The following is an 11,633-nucleotide window of genomic DNA, read 5'->3' on the forward strand; positions in this document are numbered from 1 at the left end:
CCTTCGCCCCGCGCGCCGCCGGCCCGCCCGGGCCCGGATTCCCCGCCTCCCGCAGCCCCCGCTCCGGCCCCCGGCCCCCTGCTGGGGACTTGCGGGGAGCGGCCTCCGCCCCTGCCCTTCTCCGCACGCGTCCCTCCCCCTTTCCTTCGCGGCTGAGGGGCGGTGCTGCCCGTTACCCCTCGGGCCTCCCCGCCCCTCCCCACGCCCCTCCCCCACGCCCCCTAACCCGTCATCTGGCCCTCGGCACGGACCCTCTCCCGGCTCCCTCCTGCACCTTCAGGACCGGCTGCAAGCTCCCGTCTTAGCCATACTAAGAAAAGCAAAGCCTACACCTCGATTCTCAAAATTATTAAGTCAATTTACGTTTCTTTCTTTGCCAAAGGCTCCAGATGAATTTTTGCCCTTACGTGTTTCATTTTAATATTTGCATTCAACCCCAGCTTCCTTAATCAGAATCTGTTGTCCCCAAATTCATAGAAATTGGTCTCACCGCGTCCTGCTAGGAAGCCATTCCCCTGTTTACTCCAGCACCTTCCTTGGAGCTTCTGGTCGGTCGGTCTGTCCTCGCTGAGCCGTCGGCAGCACGGGAAGATCACCTGGATGGACCTCGGCGTTGCCGTCTAGGCCGCCTGTTCGCCAGGTAATCTCCACGCCAGACTAGGCTATGGGCGGCGATAAGCAGCGCCTGCTGCACTGCCTCTCCTAGTACTGCACGTGTTCCTCTTACCTGGCTGATCACTCCTTGTGGCTGAAATTTTCTCCAGCCATACGTTCCTCAAGGTTTAAAGGTGCTACGGGGAGAAAGTGGGTCTTGTAAGCGCCAGCTCCACATAAGCGAGGGGACCAGCTTTTTCCCAGTGAACCCTTGTCTGCAGCAAACAGCGGCATTGCCACACGCCACACAGAACCGAGTTGTTAGAACTGCAACTTGAGGATGTTGACAGACCAGGGAGCTTCCATAGGAGGGTGATTAGTGTAGTGGGCGCTCTAGAAACCAGGGCACAGGGAAAATGTGTGAAAGTTAGTGGTTCGCGCAAGGCAGAGTGCTAAGGGCTTTAGTCAGTGTTCACTCAGATGTTCACTGAGAACTCGCTCCATGCCCGCTACTCCCTGCGCCAGGCCCTTAGAATACAGTTGTGCACAGACAGGTAAGGGCTCTGCTCTTACGGAGCTCTACCGCCGTCGGTTAAGTCTCACAACAGCCTGTAAGAAGTGTTACACTGTCATTTCTTTTGCTGAGAAGCCAAGGCACAGGATGAAGTAAACGGTCCGAGGTCATAAACTACTAAAGGATAGAACCTCGCACCTTTCGGCCAGGGTTTCTCCTTTGAGCCGTGCAGCCCACGTATGATTTGAGCAACTATTTTCTCAGTTTTCCCAAGGATAGCACATAACACACTGTTGTAGATATGTAAAAAGATGTTAACATAAGATGATGGATGCCTTAGGCTGGACATTATGCTGACCCATGGTCGGAGAGGCATCCCAAAATTATAAGCGAAGAGTGTGGCAACCAATTAACCTCTCTCCCTTCTTCCCCTCTCTCTCTTAAAAATCAATGAAAATGCCTTTGGGTGAGGATTTAAAAATAAATAAAAATTTTTAAAGTTCACTGTGTCTTGTTTGACTAGAGGAGACTTGTTCACACAAATGCTGCATCATTTTAAATCTGAGACGAGTACTAAGTTCTCCGTGTTCTCACACCTGCGCGGGTGTCCGAGTTATAAGAAGGCTGCAGGGGAGCCACACAGGCCCCTCTCTCGAGACAACGCGAAGCAGGGACAGCTGAGTTCCCCAGGGGCCGTCTGCGCTGTAAGAATTCATACACAACGTGACTTTTATTTGACATCAGTGGTTGAGTATAGCATAATGTCATTCTAAAAGATGAATTTTCTAAGATTGATACAAAAAGTAGTCCAAAAAGTGAAGATTTATGTAAGTTTTTAAAACCATTGTAACTTTACTTGTTTTTGCTGCCCCTTAAGTATGACATAATATTAAGCTCCTGCCCAGCCCGAGTTGGAGTCCTGTTAGAATAGTGTTTCCTCTACTAAAACCCTTAAAAAGAATGCCCATGGTGGGAATAGATAAAAAGGAGGCCAGATTTGCTGGTCAGCCTAATTCTAAGGAGGGTAATGAGGGAGGAAGGGAAGGAGGAAGGAAAGTCCCGCAGGAGGGAAGCATAGGGAGACTGCTCAGGGTTCTAAGGCTCCACTGCCCGGTGAGCAAAATTATGTCTGTCATTGCTGTGGGAAATCTATCCAGATCCACTCAGATGCAGATTTTGTCCTGCCGATTTCCAGGAAAAGTGCCCTCACCTTCCCAGCCGACTGAAGTCTAAGCTCGAGTATCTGACTCCACACCACCCGTTCTCACCTGTGCTCGCTGCCTACATCGTTCAACTGCAAAGTCCTGCCCTTTTTATCTTTACAATGTATCTGTTCTGTTTCTTTTTTTTGGACAATATTTTTAAAATACGTTTTTACTGATTTCAGAGAGAGGGAAGAAGAGGAAGAGAGAAACATCAGTGATGAGAATCATCTGCTTCCTGCACCCCCCTCCCCCCACTGGGGATGGAGCTCGAACCGAGGCAAGTGCCCCGGCCAGGAATTAAACCGTGGCCTCCGGGTTCATAGGTCGACGCCCAACCACTGAGCCACTCCAGCAGGGCTGTTTTGTTTCTATAATCATTTGCATCACCTGGACTGTATTTACCTGGACATTTAGCCTGTTTTGTTTGCCTCTGTGTTTGTACATCCTAAATACATACAGTCTCCAGACTGATGAGCCTTTTAAAGCATGTTTCTGATCACATAATTTCTACTCCAGTTTCCCATTCTATAGTCCACAGAACCTCCGCTAGAAATGCAAGATACTCCTTTGAAAAACTGCAGAAACAATTCATAAATCCAAAACAGATGATGGATAAAGATAAAAATGAGTGCTTGCTATATGTTGGGTTACTGCTAACCACTTCATAAGGATTATTTTATTTAATCCTCACAATCACGATGGGTTGACAAACTTTTTCTGTAAAGAGCCAGATAGTAAATAGTTTAGACTTTGTACTTGTTGATGTAAGAAATGTCCAAAACTGTAGAGAACTTTTTAATAAGAGTTTATTTGAGCCAAACTGACAGGGAGCAAGTGTTACCAGAAAGGAACGGCCTGGAGTGAGTGTGTGTAGAACCGGCCTGTGTGGGTTCTTAACTCTGTGCAGGAGAGACCTCATCACATGAATTCAGGTGACTGAGAGTACGTTTATTAAAGCTGGGGACGTTGAAAGAAAGTGGGCTTAGGACAGAAAAAGCAACAGGAGAGCCTAGGCAGGGCTGCTTTGGCTCCCTAAGAAATAAAAGTCACAGTGACAGAAGTGAGCCGAGGCAGGGGTGCTGTCAGATCACTGGGAAGTCAGAGAGAGGGGGCCGTGTTGACAAGTTCAGGGGGTTAGCGCAGGACCAGCGACCATTGCCCACTGCTCCCCCGGTTGCAAGTCTCCTTGGGGCCCTTAGAGTTTAGGAGATGAGTGCCTGCGGGGGAAGAAGAGGGAGGTGTTCCTGGGAGGGAGAGTATAGCTGGGTCCTTTGGTCCTGATGATTTTAAAGGCTGGGAGTTCAGGGGAGGTCTTAGGGGAAGATCTCAATAGATTATTCATCAGCTTTATGCTGCTGTGCAAAATGAGATTTACTCTCAACTTCCTCCGTCTGTGGGTGTGGTTGGCACAAAAGGCACTAATTGGATTTCTGCTACCTGTCTCCCTGCGTAGGGTGATTTAAGCTATTTACTGTCTGGGTGGGGAGGAGAAGTGTAAGCCATTTACTCTGTGTCCTTGGTTAGGGAAGACAGGATTTGGGGATTACTAGGTGGCTGCAGACTGCTATTTTTTTTTTAAATATGTTTTTATTGATTGCAGAGAGAGGAAGGGGGGGGAGAGAGAGAGAAATATCAAGGATAAGAGTCATTGGTCAGCTGCCTCCTGCACGACCCCCACTGGCATGGAGCCACAACCCAGGCATGTGCCCCCACCGGGAACTGACCCTCGATTTCCTGGATCATAGGTCGGGGCTCAACCGCTGAGCCACGCTGGCTGGGCCTGCTTGGTCTTTTAACGGTCTATCTCAATTTCCCTGTTCCGCTTGTCCTGGCTTACTAGCCAGTCTCACAAGGTTTCAAATGCTGTAGAGGATAACAGTTTCGTAGCTTCTATACATTTGAAATTAAGGGGAAGTAAGGTAGACTACAAGAAAGGTGGGGGTCACATTACAGGATAGTTAACAGGATTATGTGCCCTTTTGAGTGTGGTTCCTTATTTTTTTAGAGAGAGAGAGGAAGGGTGAGAGAGAGAAAGAGCCATCGGCTTGTTGCTCCAGTTACTTACGCATTTGTTGGTTTATGCTTGTATGTGCCTGGCAGGAGATCAAACCTGAAACCCTGGCTTATCAGGACGATGCTCTAACCAACTGAGCTACTGGCCAGGCAGAGTGGTTGTTTCAAAGATGCATTAGCCTAGATCAGTGGTTTTCCACCTTTTTCGTCTCATGCACACATAAACTAATTACTAAATTACTAAATTCTGCGGCACACCAAAAATATATTTTTTGCCAATATGACAAAAAAAAAGGTATAATACTGATTCATTCACATCAGATGGCTATTTTTGTGGTGAGTGCTGTCATTTTTTATTTGACAATCTAAGGGAAAAGAGAGAGGTCAGTGCTCCTGACTATTTAAATAGTCAGATGTTACATGTTTTAAAAATTCCTGCGTCACACTGGCTGAATATCATGCATAGAAACAATGACCAGAGTTTGCTTAAAGCAAAGATAAACCTTTTACTAAAAGTTATACACCGAGGGTGACTATCCAACATGAGTTGCCCAGTTAGGAATTTATGATCAGATTACCCTGTGAGATTACTTTCCATAGAACCCCCTTTTTTATCCACATAGTCCAAGAGGAAACATTGAGGCTATGATGTAGGTACTTACACAACAAGAGAGAAACCTAATTTCCACAAAATTTGTGTTGATGAATTTCAAAATATAATTGATAACAATCTTTTTATAATGCTAATACCTTTAAGGAGAAGATAGTATTCTTTTGGGGGGGAGTAACATTTTCCTTAACTGGAGTTCAAAGTTAGTGTTTCCTATCGTCAAAATCAATAGCAAATGCTCATCTTTTAATGCAATTTTTTTTTCAGTCAAGAAAGTGAGGATTATTAAGGAGATGGCGCCATGCCTGGAGTCACAGGTAGCTTATGCTCAAAGACCTGGCTCAGTTAATGCCATTTTTAATGAGATGCTATATATTTTATCTTTGAAAACGTCTGAAATTTTCTTGTCATAGGTGTTGCCAAGTACTGATATCAGTCCATGAGCATAGAGCTTTAATTGAGCATATTCACTGGATGGCATTAATACAATTAAAGTACTCTCAGTAGTTACCTTTTAGCACGTCAGTATGTTGCAGATTAATTGCTTCCCATTGAAGTTTAGGTGGGAGCTCCTTAATTGCACAGTTAAATGGGATTTTCAAATATGGAAATTTTCTTTTTACCTACATCCAGATCCGAAAGATGCTGTTGGAACTACAGTTTAATTCAGAAAATATATCTACTGCAAATTTGTATAGGTTTGGAGATCTTGTTTCTTAAGCTCCTAGCAGCACGGCAAGAGTAAAAAGCAACTTGAGATCACTTGTGATTTAAACAACGTTAGTTGTTGAAATGACTTTGCTACCGTATCAGCTGGTGTGTAAGCGCTGTTTTGCCTTATAGCTTTAGGATCGTTCACTGAGAAATATTATCAAGCCAGCAGCAAAAGCTAACTCCCACTGTTGGATTAACAGTAGTCAAGGGCAGTTCTTACCACTTAAAAATGTGCAGACCATCTTAGGTGGAGGGCTGTACAAAAGTTGACAAATGGCAGGATATGATCTGCATGCCTTAGTTTGGAGAGAATTTTAGTAACTGCCCAAGTCTACAAAACTATTCAGTGGTGGAGTGGGGATTCAGATTTCTTATTTTTAATACTCACCTGAGGATATTTTTTCCATTGCTTTTCAGAGAGAGTGGAAGAGGGAGAGAGAGAGAAACATCAATGTGTGAGAGACACATCAATTGGTTGCCTCCCGCACGCATCCCAACCGGGGCTGAGCCGGCAACCGAGGTCCGTGCCCTTGGCTGGAATCCAGCCTGGGACCCTCCTGCCCGCAGGCCGACGCTCTAACCACTGAGCCACACCGGCCAGGGCGAGAGTCAGATTTGATCAGACAGCCTGGGCTCAGAGCCCATGCACTTGGTGACTAGGCTGTGCTACTGGCAGCTGCTGGCCCAATCTCGAGTGGCCCGCAGGCTTCTTTCTTTCTTTCTTGAGAGAGAGAAAGAGAGAAGGAGAGAGACAGAATCATTGAACCTGCAACCTAGGTAGGTACCCTGACTGCGAATCGAATCCGGGACCTTTCAGTATATGAGACGCTGCTCCAGCCAACCCAGCCACACCCCACCGCCAGGGCCACGGCTGCATGGGGGTTTTGTTTTTGTTTTTGTTTGTATCCTTGCCCGAGGATATTTTTTCCATTGCTTTTCAGAGAGAGGGAAGGGAGAGAGAAACATCACGGAGAGAGACACAGCGATTGGCTGCCTCCCGCACGTGGGCCGGGGATCCAGCCTGCAATGGAGTTACACGCCCTTTGCTGGAATCGAACCTGGGACCCCAAGGGCCGACGCTCTAACCACTGAGCAAAGCCAGCTAGGGCTGTGTGGGGTTTTTTAATAAGCATTATACAATAATATGTAAAACCAGGGTAAGTAAACTTTAGCCAATACCTGTATACTTACCACTCAACTTAAAATATTGCCCCACTCTTAAATCCCTTCTGTTTACCACACTTGGATCACCTGCGTTCACAACACTTCCTCGCACCTGAGGCAATCACTCCTGAATTTGGTGTTTCGCCTTCCTTGCTTCGTTTATAATACTACTTTGATTACACGTGCATGCCTGGTGTATCTTCAAGTGTAACGTGGAATTGTTTTCCGTGTTTTAAAACAATGTAAATGGTGTGATAGCTGAGTTTAAGAAGCGCAATGTTGAAGCAAGAGCCGTGAGTCTTTTAAGCCCAGTGTGTAAAACACACCCTGAGTTACGGCTCCGGGGCGCATCCTGGCCGGCGGCCCGCTGGTGGGGGCATCGCCCTGATGAGCCCAGGTTGCAGGTTCAACTCCCCCGTCAGGCCACATGCAAGAATCAACCAAGGGGTGCACGAATCATGGAACCACTACTCCATGTTTCTCTCTCTCTCCCCCGTCCTCTCTCTAAAATCAATAAAAACAAAAATCTTTAATCCTCACCTGAGGATATGTTTATTGATTTTTTTTAGAGAGAGAGAGAGAAACATCCATGTGAGAGAGAAACATCGACCGGTTGCCTCCCGTATGTGCCATGACGGAAACTGAACCGGCAAACCTTCCGGCGCACGGGGTGATGCTCCAACCAACTGAGGCACCCAGCTGGAGCAAAGAAAATTATTTTTAATAAAATAATTAAGTGGCACAACTGATAAAAAAATTTAAAAAATATATAAATGTCATCATATTGCACATATTCTGTGGCTAACGTATTTTCTCCACTTGATTTTGCCAGCACATGGGTAAAACTAAAACTAAATCCAGGTGCCTTTTAGTGGGATGCACATTTTCGGTTACCCCCCCCTCCCGTGTTTGTATCCATCCAGTTCACATATTTTACTTACCTCCCTGGCCCCGGAAGCCTTTTGTGCTCGTAACCCCTGATTTAAGATGTCTTTCCACTTAGCCATTTAAATATGAAGATTTAGTAACATGGGAATTTGGACTATACTGTGTTATAAAGACATTTATGTCATATATGACCAAATCTGGATATAAAGTTGTATATGTTATGTGCTCTAACCCACATGAACAAAACATGTATAAAAAAGACTAGAAGTAATTTTGCCAAAATGCTATTTTTGGGAGATAGCATTTTGTGTGACTTGTAATGCATGGTGATTATATTTTTATGAATTTACAGAATTATTTTTATTTAAAACTATGTTTTAAATCATCTGTAAAATGTTTCAGAGAGGCCATTATTTTTCTCTTTACTTTTTCATCATATGAACTTCAACTAAGTCATGTTGCTGTTTTTAGCTGCTTAAACCAATCAATTCTTGCTTGGTTCTCCCAGTAAATCAAAATACAGCCCTGCACTGCTTAACCCCTGGGCACATCCTGAGTAATCCATTGTTAGGCGATTCCGCTGCTGTGCCAATGTCACAGAGGGTAGCCACGGAGACCTAGGGTGCAGCCTGCCACACGCCTACGCTATGCGGTTGGCCTGCTGCCCCTGGGCTACAACCCTGGACAGCTTGTTACTGTACAAAATAACACGAGATTAAACTTTTTAAAAAATCAAACATGAACCCTGGCAGGTTTTGCTCAATGGTTAGAGCGTCATCCCGAGGACTGAAGGGTCCTGGGTTCGATTCCAGCCGAGGGCACCTACCTAGGTTGCAGGCTCAACCCCAGGCCCGGGTTGGGGAATATGCAGGAGGCAACCAGTCGGTTGTGTCTCTCTCACATCCATCTTTCTCTCTCTCTCCCTCCCACTCTCTCTGAAAAGCAATGGAAAAAATATCCTGGGGTGAAGATTAAAAAAAAAGTCAAACGTGAGAGAAAGTGGTGCCATCAAGAATAAACACGAGGCCATGAGGCTGCTGCCAGCAGAGCATGGCTGTTTTACAGCAAACTTTTTTTATAAGTAGAAAAAATAAACTCTAAAATAACAAAAGTATAGTATAGTAAATACATAAAGCAGTAACATAGTTTATTATCGTTGTCAAGTATTATGCACTGTAATAATTGCATGTGCAATACTTTTAAACGACTGGCAGCGCAGTAGGTTTGTTTCCACCAGCATCACCACAAACACGACGCTACCAGGGATAGAATATTTTAGCTCCATTAATCTTACAGGACCACCCTCGTCTACGCAGTCTGCTGTTAATCGTGAAATCACAGGTGATAGAGGCGGGTGATAGCCAGGTACTAGGTATTGTGTAGACTAAGGAACCAGTGTATTAGCTCTCCTGAATCATTTGTCTTAAACCCTAGCAAACAAAAACTCCATTAACAGGAAGGATAGCTATGTGGTATTTCTAAAAAAGCATCCCGACCGGTAAGAATTTGCCAAGTTTTCTCCTGTCGAAGGAAGAGTGTGCCCCAGCCTAAGAACCGCATCTAAGCTGCAGGTGACCAGGTAGAACTGACAGGCGGGTCCGTCCTGCTGTGGCCCGAGCCCACCGAGCAAACCTGCATCCCCCAGGCCTCCGGGAGGGGCGGACTCTTCCGAGCCCTGGCTCTCGGCGTCTGGCTTCATGTATTAGCTTCTCGCGGGGCTTGTTGGCAGGAGACAGTCCCGGGGAACCTGATCCCATTTGGAGGCCCTTACAGAGAGCTCCTTGGGGCATGAGCCCGAAGAGCGGACCCGGGAACACGGCGCCCACGTCAATGTGCCGCTGTCCAGGCCTCACCTAGACAGCCCTCGGGTCCAGCATCTCTGGGGTCACATTCTCTTCACATCTCCCGTGCGTCACAGTGCAGCGATGGTGCCTCAGTCCAGTGTTTAACCAATGCAACCCTATATGGCCAAGTGGAGACTCAATCACAAGTGCCAATTTAAGTATTTTCCAAAAAAATCCTACCCTTCTCTCTATTACCTGGGTAAATGAACAGAATGAAGTGTTTCGTGGGTGGTGGGTTGTGTGTGTGAGTGTGTATGTTGTTTTGACCTGGGTTATCTGGTTGTACCTGGACTCCGACAGTATTTCACATGTAAACTATTATTCATGGCCTACTTCATTTCAGACAAGGCAAAAGATGTCTTGCCCCACAGGGAATGTCAAGATTGTTGGGGGCGGGGGGGATTCTGTACAACTTGCCAAATTGGGACATACCAGCAATTTTGAAAATAATCCAGTACGTTGATATGGGAAGGCTGTGCATGTAAATTCTTTAATTATCTCTCCGTTTGGCTAAGTTTTAGCTCTGTGGCGTGAGAGTGGATCTGCATTTGCACCGCTGCTATGACATTTGACGGCAGTTTCTCTTGGCTCCTTCCTTGGCCTGAGTTCAGAGCAATATGGCAGTTCTGTGCTGTGGCCACAGTTTCTACGGCAAAGCCATCCATTTTAATAAAGTAAAGGTCTAGCCCATTGAGCCTACTTGACTACAGCTGTTGCATTGATCTCTTCTGATGCTACAGCCGTTGAGTTCATTTCCTTAATCACATTTTCCATACGGGGAAAAGCATGAAGCTGTGTGGTATCTTCCAGAGTGCATGCATTCTAATTTCAGAATTTAATCAAATGGAACTGGCTTCCTGACAGAGTAAACAGAGCAAAATACTGTATCCAGACCAGCTGCCAAACTAGCAGCCTGAATTTATTTCTCCTTGCTTTGCTAAATGCATCTCCAATTTTTGAAAACATAGTCCATCCAGGTTAAGGAAATTTAGCATTTTGAACCAAGACCAGTCACTTCTAATTTTCTTCCATAGATACATCCATTAAATCTCAAAAGTCAGGTAGCTGAGTTAACCCTTTTTCTTGTGTCTGCAACCAGAGAAAATATTTTCCTCTTTTCTGCTGAACACGGGGGTTGTGCACATAGACCCTTGCCATTTGGGCTAACCTAATAGTAGAGAGTACCTGTAAATATCTATACATGTTTTTTCTGATTACTTCCCCAGTACTTCTTATTTGAGTCTTACAATTTAACTCATACCTGAAATCTGTCCAGGTATTTTCTATGCCACTTTTTATGTATCATTCCATCTATAAATATCAAAACTTTATCTACAATATAGATACAATGTAGCAACCAGGACACATAGAGAGAAATAAAAGAGTCAGCTGGGTAAACTACCTATTACTCAAACCACTTGGCTTGTGAAAGACAGCTTGAGGAGGTGCAGAATATATTACCAGCTCCTTTATTGTTGCTAATTTTAATTTTTTCACCCGCAGAACAACTCTTTGTTGCATGTATGTCTTTTATTAACCACAAATATTTTGTTTGTATTTGTGTTGCGATTTAATTTATCTTTTTGATACCAATGTAATTAACCTAGTTATGAGTAACAGGAAAGGAACAAAGGAAAGGCCAAATATTATAGACATGCCATTTGTGCAGCTTTGCCTGGAAGCTACAGTGTAACACTCCCCAGGGAGCCGCCAGTCTATTACCTGCAGGGTGCTGGGGGGAGGGACTGAACAGCGGAGAGACGACACAAGTACCTTCTCTAGTCTCCAGGTCAGGGGGACCAGCAAGAGTACCTGTCTGTCAGTCACACCTGGAAGCAGGTCACTGGCCAGAGCAGGCGTGGCCACTGCGTGTGGGAAGATTTGAGAGATTTAATCTCCCAAGCAAAGGAGCTTGCTCTCTAGGTCTCTCTTGGTTCCTCTTGGCTGACTCCTGGCTTGTGGGGCTCTCACGCTCCCGCAGTTGCCTACATGGTCCCAGCCATGTGGACCCTCTTCAGTGACTGATGGACTGCAACTAGTCTAGTGCTAAACGAGACCCAGCTCCAACATGGAATGGAAACCCTGGG

The 11,633-nt window shown here is 45.5% G+C and overlaps 1 non-coding gene across 1 annotated transcript; it reads left to right on the forward strand.

The window, feature by feature from the left end:
- The first annotated feature begins 7,017 nt into the window (after positions 1-7,017).
- Positions 7,018-7,167, forward strand: LOC148091920 (small Cajal body-specific RNA 1). The gene has a single exon (XR_015715336.1).
- Positions 7,168-11,633: the final 4,466 nt, after the last annotated feature.

The sequence above is a fragment of the Miniopterus natalensis genome, chromosome 11, assembly GCF_054644295.1.
Source record: "Miniopterus natalensis isolate mMinNat1 chromosome 11, mMinNat1.hap1, whole genome shotgun sequence".
Lineage (NCBI taxonomy): Eukaryota > Metazoa > Chordata > Mammalia > Chiroptera > Miniopteridae > Miniopterus > Miniopterus natalensis.